The following is a 12,197-nucleotide window of genomic DNA, read 5'->3' on the forward strand; positions in this document are numbered from 1 at the left end:
CGTCTCTCTACATCTTTTAGTCATCTTTAACAATTTGTACTGGTGGTCGTTTTTACCCTTTCTTCCTCTTCTCATTCAGAAATGCGCCTGCTAAACAGCTCATTCCAATATGTGAGCGTGCACTCTAAAGACTCCGTGTACAAGGTCATTGCATGCATACTTATTCTTTTTCATCTACTACTTTCTTAATTAATGCAGTTTGAGTAATTACATCAATTTCTCTTGTCATTTAGCAGTCTTCCTCCCAGGTTAAAAGAATCCATGGTTAAGGAACAAGGCTACATTTTCCTTTATATCAGTAGCATGCTACTTAGTCAGTGTCTGAAGAAAGAGGATCAGAAGAGCTCATAATCAAGGTAACAGTTTGTCAAGACTGCTAGAAGACACTATTGCCTTCTTCTTTTTGAGAGCTTTAGGCAAGATGCAGGTCTTGGGGAGATGGTTTGGCTTCTAGAGCAAGGATGTCAGACCAACGAACCAAATATGCCAAATGTCTGAATTGACATTTTTTCTTTTTTTGTGATTTGGGTTCACGAAAAATATCTAAAAAGTATTAGTATCAGGGAACTATAACATTATTTCTTGTCAGTTTTGAACACACCTTCACTAAAGATAAGTAGTAGGAGGACATCACCCATACAGATCCATGACCCCGAAACCAAAGCATTGTCACCAACTGTGACATACGCGTACTATTATACCACAATGAAACACACATGCTTGTTCTTTATCAGCTTAAGGGTACATTTATGTACAATTCTCTCAGAAGACTTATAAGATCCAGAATAAAGTAAAAAAGAAATGTATAGAAACCAATAATAGTAACATAATAATCACTGTTCCAGCTCCACATTCTGAAAACAATGTTTGTTCATTTGATTTGTGTCAGACAGTTGCTTTCTTACACTTCAGCAAACAGAGCAAAACAAACAAGCAGATTACTTATTTTTATGTGAAACATCTGACAGTGACATGCTTTTATTTTGTTTTCTTCATGCAGCAATCTCTTTTGATGCTGCATAAAACCAGAACCAAGGTTTGTGAAATTCAAGTCTGCAGATTTTTTTTCTCCGACAGATCTGTTTTGTTACACACTCTTGGCTGACAACATACGCACACACACGGACAGTGATCATAAATGTGACATTTTAGGCGTGCTTTCGAAATGGCATGCACTGCTTTGATCTTTAGGTTTTAATGCAACATTACCTACAATCAATATATATGTGTTTTAGGTTTCAGAAATACAGTTCATCCCCTTATGACATGTCTAATGTGAAAGCAACAAATGGAAAGGCTTGTAGTTCACCTCTGACTGTGTAATTACTAACAGGTTGAGGGAATAATAGGTTTTAGCATTGTTGGACTGTTGTGCAGACCTATAATGATGCAGTGAAGGATTAGTGGGCTACAGGTTTGAAGGTCATTATACTGATGGGGTAATTAACACCCGGTAATGCTTTCTACTGCTGGTTATGGCTCAGAGAAGATCTGCTCATTAAGTTCATTGCCTCTTTATAAGCAGTTACTGCGTCAAAGAAATATGCTAGCATTAAAATAAAAAGACTCATCGAACACGGTTTGCTTAAAGATGGAGACTAGGTGATGTAGCCCTTAGCTGGAAATAGCTTAAAGCAGAACTGCAGGAAACAACTACACCACATAATTGTCCTGCTAATGTATGTTACCAGGATAACAGGATGGATTATTTACATCTTCAAGGACCCACAAAGAAGAGCCTGTTGTTTGTTGTTCATGACTGTCTCTGCAGCAGCATCTCTAAATCCAGCTGGACACACCAGAAGGCTGACAGCTAAGAACCTGGGTGCTGCATTTGAGATCCCAGAAGGAGCAGATGTGGTAGTCGTGGTGGTGCTGTTGTGATGAGATGTCTGGACAGCTGATGTAGCTATTTCTTTTATGAAACATTTTTACTGGACGATGTTTGTCATATAGTTTCATAAATATTTCTTGAAATTCTTCACATTCACTATTTATATTGTTTTGCCGATAAACAGGCTCCCAGTTATGTGACAATAAATTGTTCTTCAAAGTTTTTATTGACTATTCTGTTTTCACTTGCTTAGAAAACATTGGATTTTCTGATTTATTTTTCCTGTTTCAAGTACTGAAAGCACGGACTCCTGCTGTAATGAGGTTTTCCACATTTGCTGCACTCCAGCAAAATTCGAGCAGAGATCTTGGACACTGGTGATCTTAATTGGTTGCAAAAGAGGCCTTAAGATCCTCATTCTAGTTGAAGACATCAAAGTACCTTTACTGTTGCTCAAGTTTGATTTTTAAAGTTTACTGCTATATAGGTGAATTTAGTTTTAATGTGTATATTTAATATCAAGTCATTTCAATGTTAAAAACTTTAATAAAATAACTGACATTTGTTCTCTTTTTTTTTTTTCTGAAGACAAAAATCCTGTTTTTTATTTATATGTGCAAGGTTTTGAAAGAACACTCTAGATTTTACAGCCTGTGTTTATGGTGTACCAATCATCTACTCATCATACATTTCTTCTCCTGCTTTTTTTAAGAATGTGGCCTTGTTTTTAAGCGAGACCTGTGGAAAATAACAACACATGTCCAAACACTGTTTCCTGATGTTGTGACAGATCCTAATCTAACAGACTGTCCTCCTGACAAAACAAACAGCCTTGTTGATAATGCAATGAGCTTTGAGTGAGTGAGGCCGGCGACATTTGTGCGCCAGCTGGAAAAGGAGGCAGAATTCATTTTACTTTGATGTACTGGGAGTCATCATGGAAATGGATGTGGCCATGAAGCTTAGCAGCATGAAACTGTCACGGTGATCGACTGTGGCTATTGACAGTAGGTTACATTGCAACCAAACTTTTCGAGAGATGGCACATTGAGTATTTGTTACTAATAGGAACCTTTGTGTTCCGAGGCCCTGTGGTTTCTGTCAGGTTTTCACAACAAGTTAACAATCTGGTTTTGCCGTGTTACATCCATATTATTGCCACTTTTCAAGAGCAAGATTAAAGTATTTGTACTGTACTTTCTGCGTAGAAAAATTGAATTCTTGCATTTGTCACATTTAGGCTAGGGAATTGGGTTACTCAGAATAGTTCCAGTACAACCATAAAAAGGCAAACAGATGCTGGTTGCTTTGTTTCTTCTCTACTTACTGCATTTTGTAGGCTGAAAAAGAAGCACCGTTCAGGGATCTTTTCATAGCTACAGTGTCTGCCAATAATTCAAAGCACTCTACAGTCATTTACTCATAACGATTAGACTAGGATACCAGTCATCATAGAAAGATTTTTGTTTTGTCCCATTGCTTTTTTTAAAACAATACGCCTATTTTTTTGACTTTTACAGTTTTTGGCCATTGTGTTTCTGACTTTTTCAGTTAAATAAAGGAACAGACTGCCACAAGATCACAACATGTCAGTCCACATTCATCTTGTACCCCCTTTGCCAATTGGGGATTTAAAATAATTTTACAGTCTTCTTATTGTCTACTAGGAGTGGTTATATGACCCCAGTTAATATTATCTACTAGGAGGAGGTTACTCATTGTTATTTTGGTTTGATCAGCTGTATAATCTTTCATTTTTTATAAGAGCTGTTGACAATAATGGAGATCAGAACCACAAGTAATCAAAACAGGGTGCAATATATAATCTTTAGAAATGAATATATACTATGAAGCATCTAAGCTCCATAAACAAATAGGGAAATGAACCTAAAGCCATTTGTTGAAGTAGTAACACAGATGACCTTAAACGGATCCTTTAACACACAGGCTTTGTAGTTTAGTGGACAGTTAACCAAACACAGGAAATTAGCTGAATCTTAAGGCGATGGTGGCGACGCCGTTAGGGGTTCACCCACCTTGCCTGCTGATGGTGGTCAGAGGGCTCGGTGGTCCCAATTATATGGCTGCCTCACTTCTGTCAGTCTCAATGTAGCTTACCACTGTCAGTGTGTGAATGTGTACGTGAATGGGTGGATGACTGATTGTGGTGTTAAGCGCATTGGGGTCCTCAGTCTAGATTAAACGCTATTCAAGTGCAGGCGATTTACCGTTTACCATAATTTGCTGGGCCCATATTATACTGACAAGCCCTGATTGGTCAAAATGGAAATTTAAAAGTCAGCTCTTTTACCAAACAGTGAACGCACCATCCTTGTAGTCACGCTTTGGGGTGTCGTACAGGAGTCCACTAATAGCGCACAAGCGTAAAAAAAAGCACTGTACGCGTTTATTCTTGATGCTGACGTCGGTGCAGTATTCTCTGAAAACACAGGGGGCAGTCTGCTACATAATCAGTAGAAATGTAGGAATAGAGAGAAGAAACGTTTGACGTCACACATCAATAATGGCACTTTAACGAAAACATTATCTTTTATTGTGATTCTGTTTCTTGAAAAGTTTCAAATTCATAGGGGTAAAACAATGAAGAAGAACCACTTTTTGACCTCTTTGTAAAAGATCTAAAACTGTATCCAGATACAATTTCGGACTCTTAATTAAAAAGCTATAAAAATTTTAAACACTGTTAATGCCTACAATCTAACTTTGTAACTCCCATGTTTGTTTCTCTTACCTATTTTGTATTTCTTTTTTGTCACTGTCTTCATTCCGTTCATGAAGAAATGATTTATTTGTGCGTGAAATGTTTGCTCCTTCAGCTTCGTTTATTCTGAATGTAACACGCCGAGCATGGTCCGCACCAGGTTACAAAAATTCCGAGGTGCACGACCAGGTGTCTCGACAGCACGCGGAGCCCACACACAGGGGTGGAGATATTATGGCAAGCCATTAGTATCAAAAATAATCTGTATGTTAATGCATTGTTCTAATCCATATATAACAGAATGCAGAAGATTAAATATTTAGACACTGGGAAATTTTAGCTTCTACAAAGAAATCAGAACCAGCTGAAATCAACTGAATCTGACATTATTGAAATAAATGTAAAGCATGTATGAAAAATATCCAAAAGTCTTGTCTTAGAAATAGAAATGTGGAAATGTATATTCTGTAATCTGACAAGTCTTCCAGAGTAAATTAAGTAAATGTTAGTGAATGTTAGTTTTCATGTTCAAAGATGCTGATATGAAATATAAATTGTGTTATTTTTGTACTTGTTTTGTACTTGTTAGTGTGTTCAAATATATTTGGAGAATCTGCAGCCATCACCATGTTGACCTAAGTGAGCTGAGTCTAGCTGAGTCTTTTACATCAATAAAACATTACAGAGAAACAAGCAGGCTACATTTCTGGCATTCCTTCAATCAGAGCTCTTATATTCACACAAACAATGAGCAGAACAAACTCTTTTTAAATTCCAGCGTGAATAACAAACCCACAAGCTCCACTGAAATGCACTCAAACAAGGCTCTCATCCAAGAAAACTGTTGTGAGGCTGTTCTACACACCCCTAGTAACATCTAGTATGAAATTATGATGTGGTTTTGCACCAAACATAAATCTGAAGGCAACATACTAATAAGTTTGTAGAACTGTAGGCAATTTAGATTTATCTGCTGTATGTCATCACGGTCAGTCTGAAAATAACAGCACTATTATTCAGAATCCATTCAAATAATTTCCATTCTCTTGTGAATAACTGCAAACAGAAAATATACTCTTATCTGTAGTTTTTCTTCAAGCGAGTCTCATTAAATTGAGGCAAAACAATACCTTTAGCAGAGTATTTTTGAGGTATATAAGTACACTGAAATCCTATTTTGCTCTGTTAATGTTTATTTCACTAAATCTGTCTCATTAAAAAAACTGAAGTGTATGTTTGTGTGTCCTGGTAAAAAAAAGAAAACGTGAAGAAGTACGACCTAACTCCTGCAGGGTCTGCCCTCTTACGTCCTGCCGGGTGTAGATTATTCTCAGGTCAAAGGTTACTAACACCCACACACAGTCGCACAACCGACCAGTGATCAGATAAGGAAATAGATTTTTTTTTATTGCTTGAAGGGGGATTTTTAGTCTGTACACCAATTCCTCCCATCCTGCTGTTTAAAACTCATGGGAATGATTTACTCTATAAGATTTTATAAACTGAAAACTGTGGAAATTGTTCTCTGTACACCTGCAGTGAGGCTGTTTCAGATATCAAATTTTAATAATTCTGCCTTTTAGGGCTCAAGATCTTATAACCATTACAGTTTTTTTTAAATAAACTGCGATTAATGGGAAAATATATCTTAACAAACAATTACTGGTGATTGTGACAGCTGTATTGTACTAAACAAAAGTTTAAAACCTCCCTGTGATTACTTTAAATACTGCCTTGCAAAAGTATTCATGTCGGTCAAAAAGAGTATTAATTGGAGAAACAGTCAAGAGACCCATGCTAACTCTGGAGGATCTGGAGTGAGTGACTGCCCAGGTAGGAGAATCTGTCGACAGGACAACTACGAATCATCTACTCCACAAACCTGGCCTCTACGGATGAGTAGCAAGAATAAAACTGTTGTTGAAAGACACTTAATAGAGGTCCAATTTGCAGTTTATCACAGGTCATTTAGTGGACAATGCAAACATGTGGAATACGGTACTCTGGTTTAAGGAGACAGATTTGAACCTTTTGGCATAAAACATGTTCAAAGCTGGTCGAGACGTACCCCCTACGACTTACAGCTGTAGTTTCGCTGGGCTGTTTTATAAAATATTGACTATCATATTAAATTCCATTAAAACACACTAGAGTTTTAAGTTCACAACATGTGAAAACGCAGATTTTTCTTCTGAGGATGTAAGAGATACATGATTTTTTTATCATGTATTTCAGGCTAGCTCCTTGGGGGATCACCTTGTTGGAACAAAAAATACTATACTGTTGTCTTTGATGTTTTGCATAAATTAAACAAAAGAAATGGGCTCAAACTGTTTTTTGTATTTACTTTAGCTATCTTTATCTGGTGTTTAAAAAATTGTTCACTGATTTAAAATATTAAAAAACAAAATAAATGAGAACATAAATCAATATGGCACTTTTTCACTCCATGAACCACTCTGAAAATTATCAGGTACTACACTGAAACAATGAAAAGCAATCAAAGTCCAAAGACAACGACATCAGGGTCTATCTTATTCAACTACGTGCTGACCTGGTAAGTAACTTCTGTGAAGTTCTGTTTCTAAGCGAGCCGCCTGAAGACACTTTGCATCTGTGCTGCGGAGGGCCTGAAATGAAGTGCGGTGGTGATCAGGAGCTGCAGGCACAAGCTGACTGTGCTGGATGAAATATAAAGTCCAATGCTCCAAAGGGGTTCCAGGCTTAGCAAAGAGATTACATTCTTCCATCTTCGTGCTCACATCCTCAGGCTTCCGCTCCTGCAATATTGGCCCACCACAGGCGGTCGAAAGTAAAGAAAATGGAGAGAAAGTGCAGAAGTAGCAGCTGAGTGGTACCTGAGCTCAGATGTTGAAGGATTGCTGTTATATTGCATCTTTATATATTTCATTTAAGGCTGATCCTCCGAAGGTTACGTTTTACATCTCTTTTCATTATTTTTTCCTTGCCTTGATATTGATCTATGATGATCTTTATGATCTCCCTCCTACGTTCATTCTTGCGGCTTCCTTTTTCTATTGCTTTTGAGAGCAATAAAAGCAGAGACAGGGCAATCTTCTAATTTTAATGCAGTAGCTTTTTTGTAAGTGTCAGATGAGACCCGTACGAGGAGAATAGATGTTTTCATAAGGTTTGAAAATGTCTGAATTTTAGATGTGGGACGTGCTACAGGAACATTATCCCACACTACTTGTAAGGCATGAATATTTCATAAAAATATAAAACAGCAGCTAAGGCAGCATGTGGTTAGAGGTAGAGCATGAGCACCTTATACTGAGGCAATGAATCCTCCAGAATCCTCCACACAGCTGTCCGAGGTTCGATTCCTGACCCTGGGACCTTTGCTGCATGTCTTCCCCCTTCTCTCTGCCCATTTCCTGTCTGTATACTGGCAAATAGGCTACTAGTCCCATTTAAAAAGAAACTTAAAACAGCAAGCTGCAGAAGGAAAGGAAGTAACATCTTTCTAACCAAACAATATTACCTTTTTTGTCCCCAAAGGACTCACTCTGCTTCCAGTCCAATTTCCAAAAAAGACCTAAGCTTTATGATCCAGCTAAGGCACAAAGACAAGGAGAGGATGAACTGAAACATTTTCAGAAAGTTACGACACTGCAGGGCTTTCTACCAAGCAAGCAGCTTCAGTGCTCGACATAAATTTGAAATGTTGCACAGGTTTTTTTTTTTTTTTTTTAGAATACACTGAATTATTATTTTTATGACAGCCAGAGCAACTCTCAAGCCTCCAAGGACACTTTATACTGGTGGTAGTTATTCGCAGATCAGAAGACTGATGAACATAAGACAATAGTGGCTATTGTTTCCTTTTAAAAAGAATAGCTGAAGCTAGGTTTAAATATGATATTCAAAAACAGTAGGGTGACAGACATATACTGTGTGACTATCCTATTCTTTAATGACCCATCCAAAATATTGTGTCTACCACTCGAGCCATCATGAGTTATGGAACCCATATGGGATATGAGCTCAATCAAGTTGCAGACAAACCACACTTTTTTGGACTTATCTACACGCTTCTGGTTGGACATTGACTCCAGGCTAAACAAAGAGATTCAATTCTTCTCTCTCTTTTATTAGAAATGACATAGCTCATTTAAATTAGTCAATTTCCTGTCACTGAGCCCTTTTTTAAGCGTAGCCCACACATTTTCAGCGGCCTTCGGGTTGTGGTAATTCCAGAAGCTTAGTATTAGCTTGCTTAATTCGTTCCGAATCCAGTTTTTGTCAGGGTTTGTGGTTGGTTGGAACCGGGATGCAGACAGAAGCTTGGTAGCCACATAGTCTGAGTAATCTTTACTTTAATAAACAATAACCAAACGACTTACACCAGGAGACGGAGCAGGAGACCAACGGGGAACCAACGGGGAACAAGGAGAAGCGGTAAGTAAATATACGGAGGGAAGTGCAATGTGAAACAATGGGAAGGGAGGCAGGTAATCAGATGATAAATGACAGGTGTGATGACCAGGTGTAGGAAATGGAGGTCACTGTGGTTACTAGTGCAGGGAAAACAGAGACATGAGGAGAAACTAGACTGGTGACAATACTAAGGGAAACTATATACAAGGAACAAATACAAAACTAACCGGGAGGAGCAGGGACACGAGAACCTAAGTAAGAATAATAAAATAAACCTAAACAACAACATATAGTAAACAACAAAATAACTCTAAGGACATGGAAACTCCTAACCATAAAAGTAAATAAATACAAACACTACTAGCTAGACTGCAACTAATAACCGGAAATAAAACGTAAGAAATTAGACAAAAGAGAACAATAATAAAATGACACACCTGGGGGAAAACAACTAATAAAACTAATAAGACAGAAATGCAGATGAACTAACAAAAGTAAGAAGCACACGGCAGAAATAAATAAACCTAAGTAAACTACAAAATCATAAAGAACCAAAAACACCTAACAGCAAGAGTAAACAAAAACAAAAACCAAAGTGGCAGAACCCGACAGTTTTATGGGTATTTAGTATCATTAACCTGTTGGGAAACCCTAATATCCAGGTTTCCATTGTCTAGCTTATTATATAAGGTAAGGTTTGAGAATTCTTCCAAATTTAATTCCCTTTGTGCCAAGCACCACTACCATTTGGAACAAAATAGATCCTTAACATGATGCTACTATTACACAGCTTGACCACTGTGCTTTTCTGTGGTAAAGACTCACCTTGACTCCTCCCAACATTCTTCTTGTTGCCAAACAGGTCAATGTTTCATGCCAGTTAAATCTAAGCTGTGCTCGGCTAACAGATCTCCTGCCCAGTGTCCATCTCTGAGCACATCACATTCAGAGCATCCTCCTCTAGTCAGCAGGCTGCCTCCGCAGTAGTTTGTCATGCCGCTTCTTCTCCACATGCATTATTAAAAACCGAGAAAACATTGACTTTGAAGGCATGAACTAAGGGATGGATTTTAAAAAACCTGCAAGTCCATTCTTATTGGCCGACACACTACTGAAGTTCATTAATAGTCTGGCAGCCAGGAGCAGCAGATCACAGAAGGTGAGGTGGCTAAATGTGGTTTAACTCCTTCCCCAAACTGTCCAGCCTGCAGTAGAAGCGCATTCACAAGAAGTTGTTCCGTTGTTGATTGCTGATGTTTGGAAACGCTCAAAAATATTAGGGAGATTTGTTCACTATCCCAATGTCCTTGAGAGGTTTCATTTCCCTCCTTTAATCATCTTGAACCTTCTGGACAAACTCAGATCTCAGCAAGGGTCTTGGTTGGCCCAAAACCTATCTTTGAAACACACCAGTGAGAAAAGAAGGGGAGAGAAATCTTTCTCTGTGAGAGATGCACAGATGTGAACACACACTGAAAATGTCATAACATGTACAGAGAATCTAATGTAAGGAACCAGTGAACAGAATCTAAGCCTTTAATCCAAAGATATTCACAGAATCCAGAATCTTTTTACTTGATTGATTGACACACTATAAATATTATCTCCACACTTTAGAAAGGGATGAAAATGCATGACAGTAAAGGACATTTGAAGAACTGTTGTTCCTGTTGCTGAAGTGTTGTGTTTCCACCCACCCATGATAATTAGGCTGATGGCTGTCTCACACACACTTAAGGATTGGATTTTTTCAAACAGACAAGCGGGAGAGCGGAGGGCATAAAGAAGTGGAGGTGAGGGAGAGACAAGTCTGGCACCTTTTTTATTGCTCATATGCTGTCTTTGAATGAAAAGAACTTTGTGGTCTCTGCAGATATAAACCTCAAATATCCTCACAAACAGCAAAAATGAATTTAAAGATTTCTCAGGGAAAAAATGACCATTGTAATCATTGTTTTATGGCTGTAATTTGTCAGTGTCTAACTGTTTTTTCATCACCATATCAATAGTTTCTAAAACCTCATAGCGATTCTAAAAGCTCTATCACCGCTGAAAAATAAATACCAAAAGAAACTGAAGTGTAATTCTCTGATGATATTTTTAACTACATGAAGTAAACACAAGCATAATATATGTGATTTACTGGGTTTTAAGAGAAGCTATAGCTTTATTCTAAAAATCCAGGAGGTCTAAATCGCATCTTTCCTATCTTTTAATCTGTGAAAATATTCTGTAAAAGCTTGTACAGCCTGGTCTAAATCCACAAAGCAATGCAGATTGTTCCATTTGCTTCATTTCTGCATAAGATTTGTGAAACAGAATGGACTAAATGCACGCGAGGAAACATACCCCTCCATTCCTGCAAATTAAAGCAATTTGTGATTATGTTTGCATCAGGTCACAATTGTCCTCTCTTTAGCCACAAACACAACCTGCGCAGTACTGATTAAACAGACAGAAATATCTCATCACAACAAGCTCAGGATCTTGACAATATCAAGTTCCACCTCAAAACTCCAAGAACAACAGCTCACTGTATCAGGCAGGAATCACATTCAGAAAACTGTTTCCAGCTCAGTAAGTGAAGTGGATGTTTTAATGCTCCACTGTTGGTTGTAAAATACGATGGAATGACTCCAAACTTTTTCTGATTTATATTGTGAAATTCTTTGGATCTATTTCGTATAAATACAAACATTATTGCATTCATATCATTCATTATTGTAAGTGTGGATAATTTAAATTAGTGCAGAGACACTTTTATCTCATTTGCAATCTTTTAGGAGCAGATCTTAATTTGCTTGTTTTGAAATGATTTTCACATATTTACATGCAAATAGGCTCATGAATATACCCCTCTGTCCATTTCCTCATAGTTGTGCCTTTCTGGTTTTTATTAAACAAGGCATAGCATGTGAAATATCTGATGTTTACTCATTTTCCATTACCTGGAACATGCCAAACTAGCATAGATGTGAGATGGATGCTTTTTTCTCTTCGTGTGCAAGTAGTGCCAATGTTTGTAGCTTTATTTAAGCATCATGGTGCAATATCTACAAAGCAAATGTTTTTTGTTTGTGTTTTTTTGAACACACAATTTGATCTTTTGGTATTACACTGACAAAATACTAAAGTACTGTGTTAAACTTTTAAACCACCTTTATTCTTCTTTTTTTGTACTTTCAAATCTTTCAAAGTTTTCTTGCTTAATTCGCTATATCTCTGCATGACAGCTAATTT

The 12,197-nt window shown here is 37.6% G+C and overlaps 1 long non-coding RNA gene across 1 annotated transcript; it reads left to right on the top strand.

Annotated features, from left to right (window-relative positions):
* The first annotated feature begins 242 nt into the window (after window positions 1–242).
* Window positions 243–2,056, top strand: LOC124878380. Its single transcript, XR_007040741.1, has 3 exons — window positions 243–356; window positions 1,001–1,036; window positions 1,692–2,056. It is a non-coding gene; the product is annotated as an uncharacterized LOC124878380 (long non-coding RNA).
* The last annotated feature ends 10,141 nt before the right edge of the window (window positions 2,057–12,197 follow it).

This window comes from Girardinichthys multiradiatus, chromosome 12, assembly GCF_021462225.1.
Source record: "Girardinichthys multiradiatus isolate DD_20200921_A chromosome 12, DD_fGirMul_XY1, whole genome shotgun sequence".
NCBI classification, from domain to species: domain Eukaryota; kingdom Metazoa; phylum Chordata; class Actinopteri; order Cyprinodontiformes; family Goodeidae; genus Girardinichthys; species Girardinichthys multiradiatus.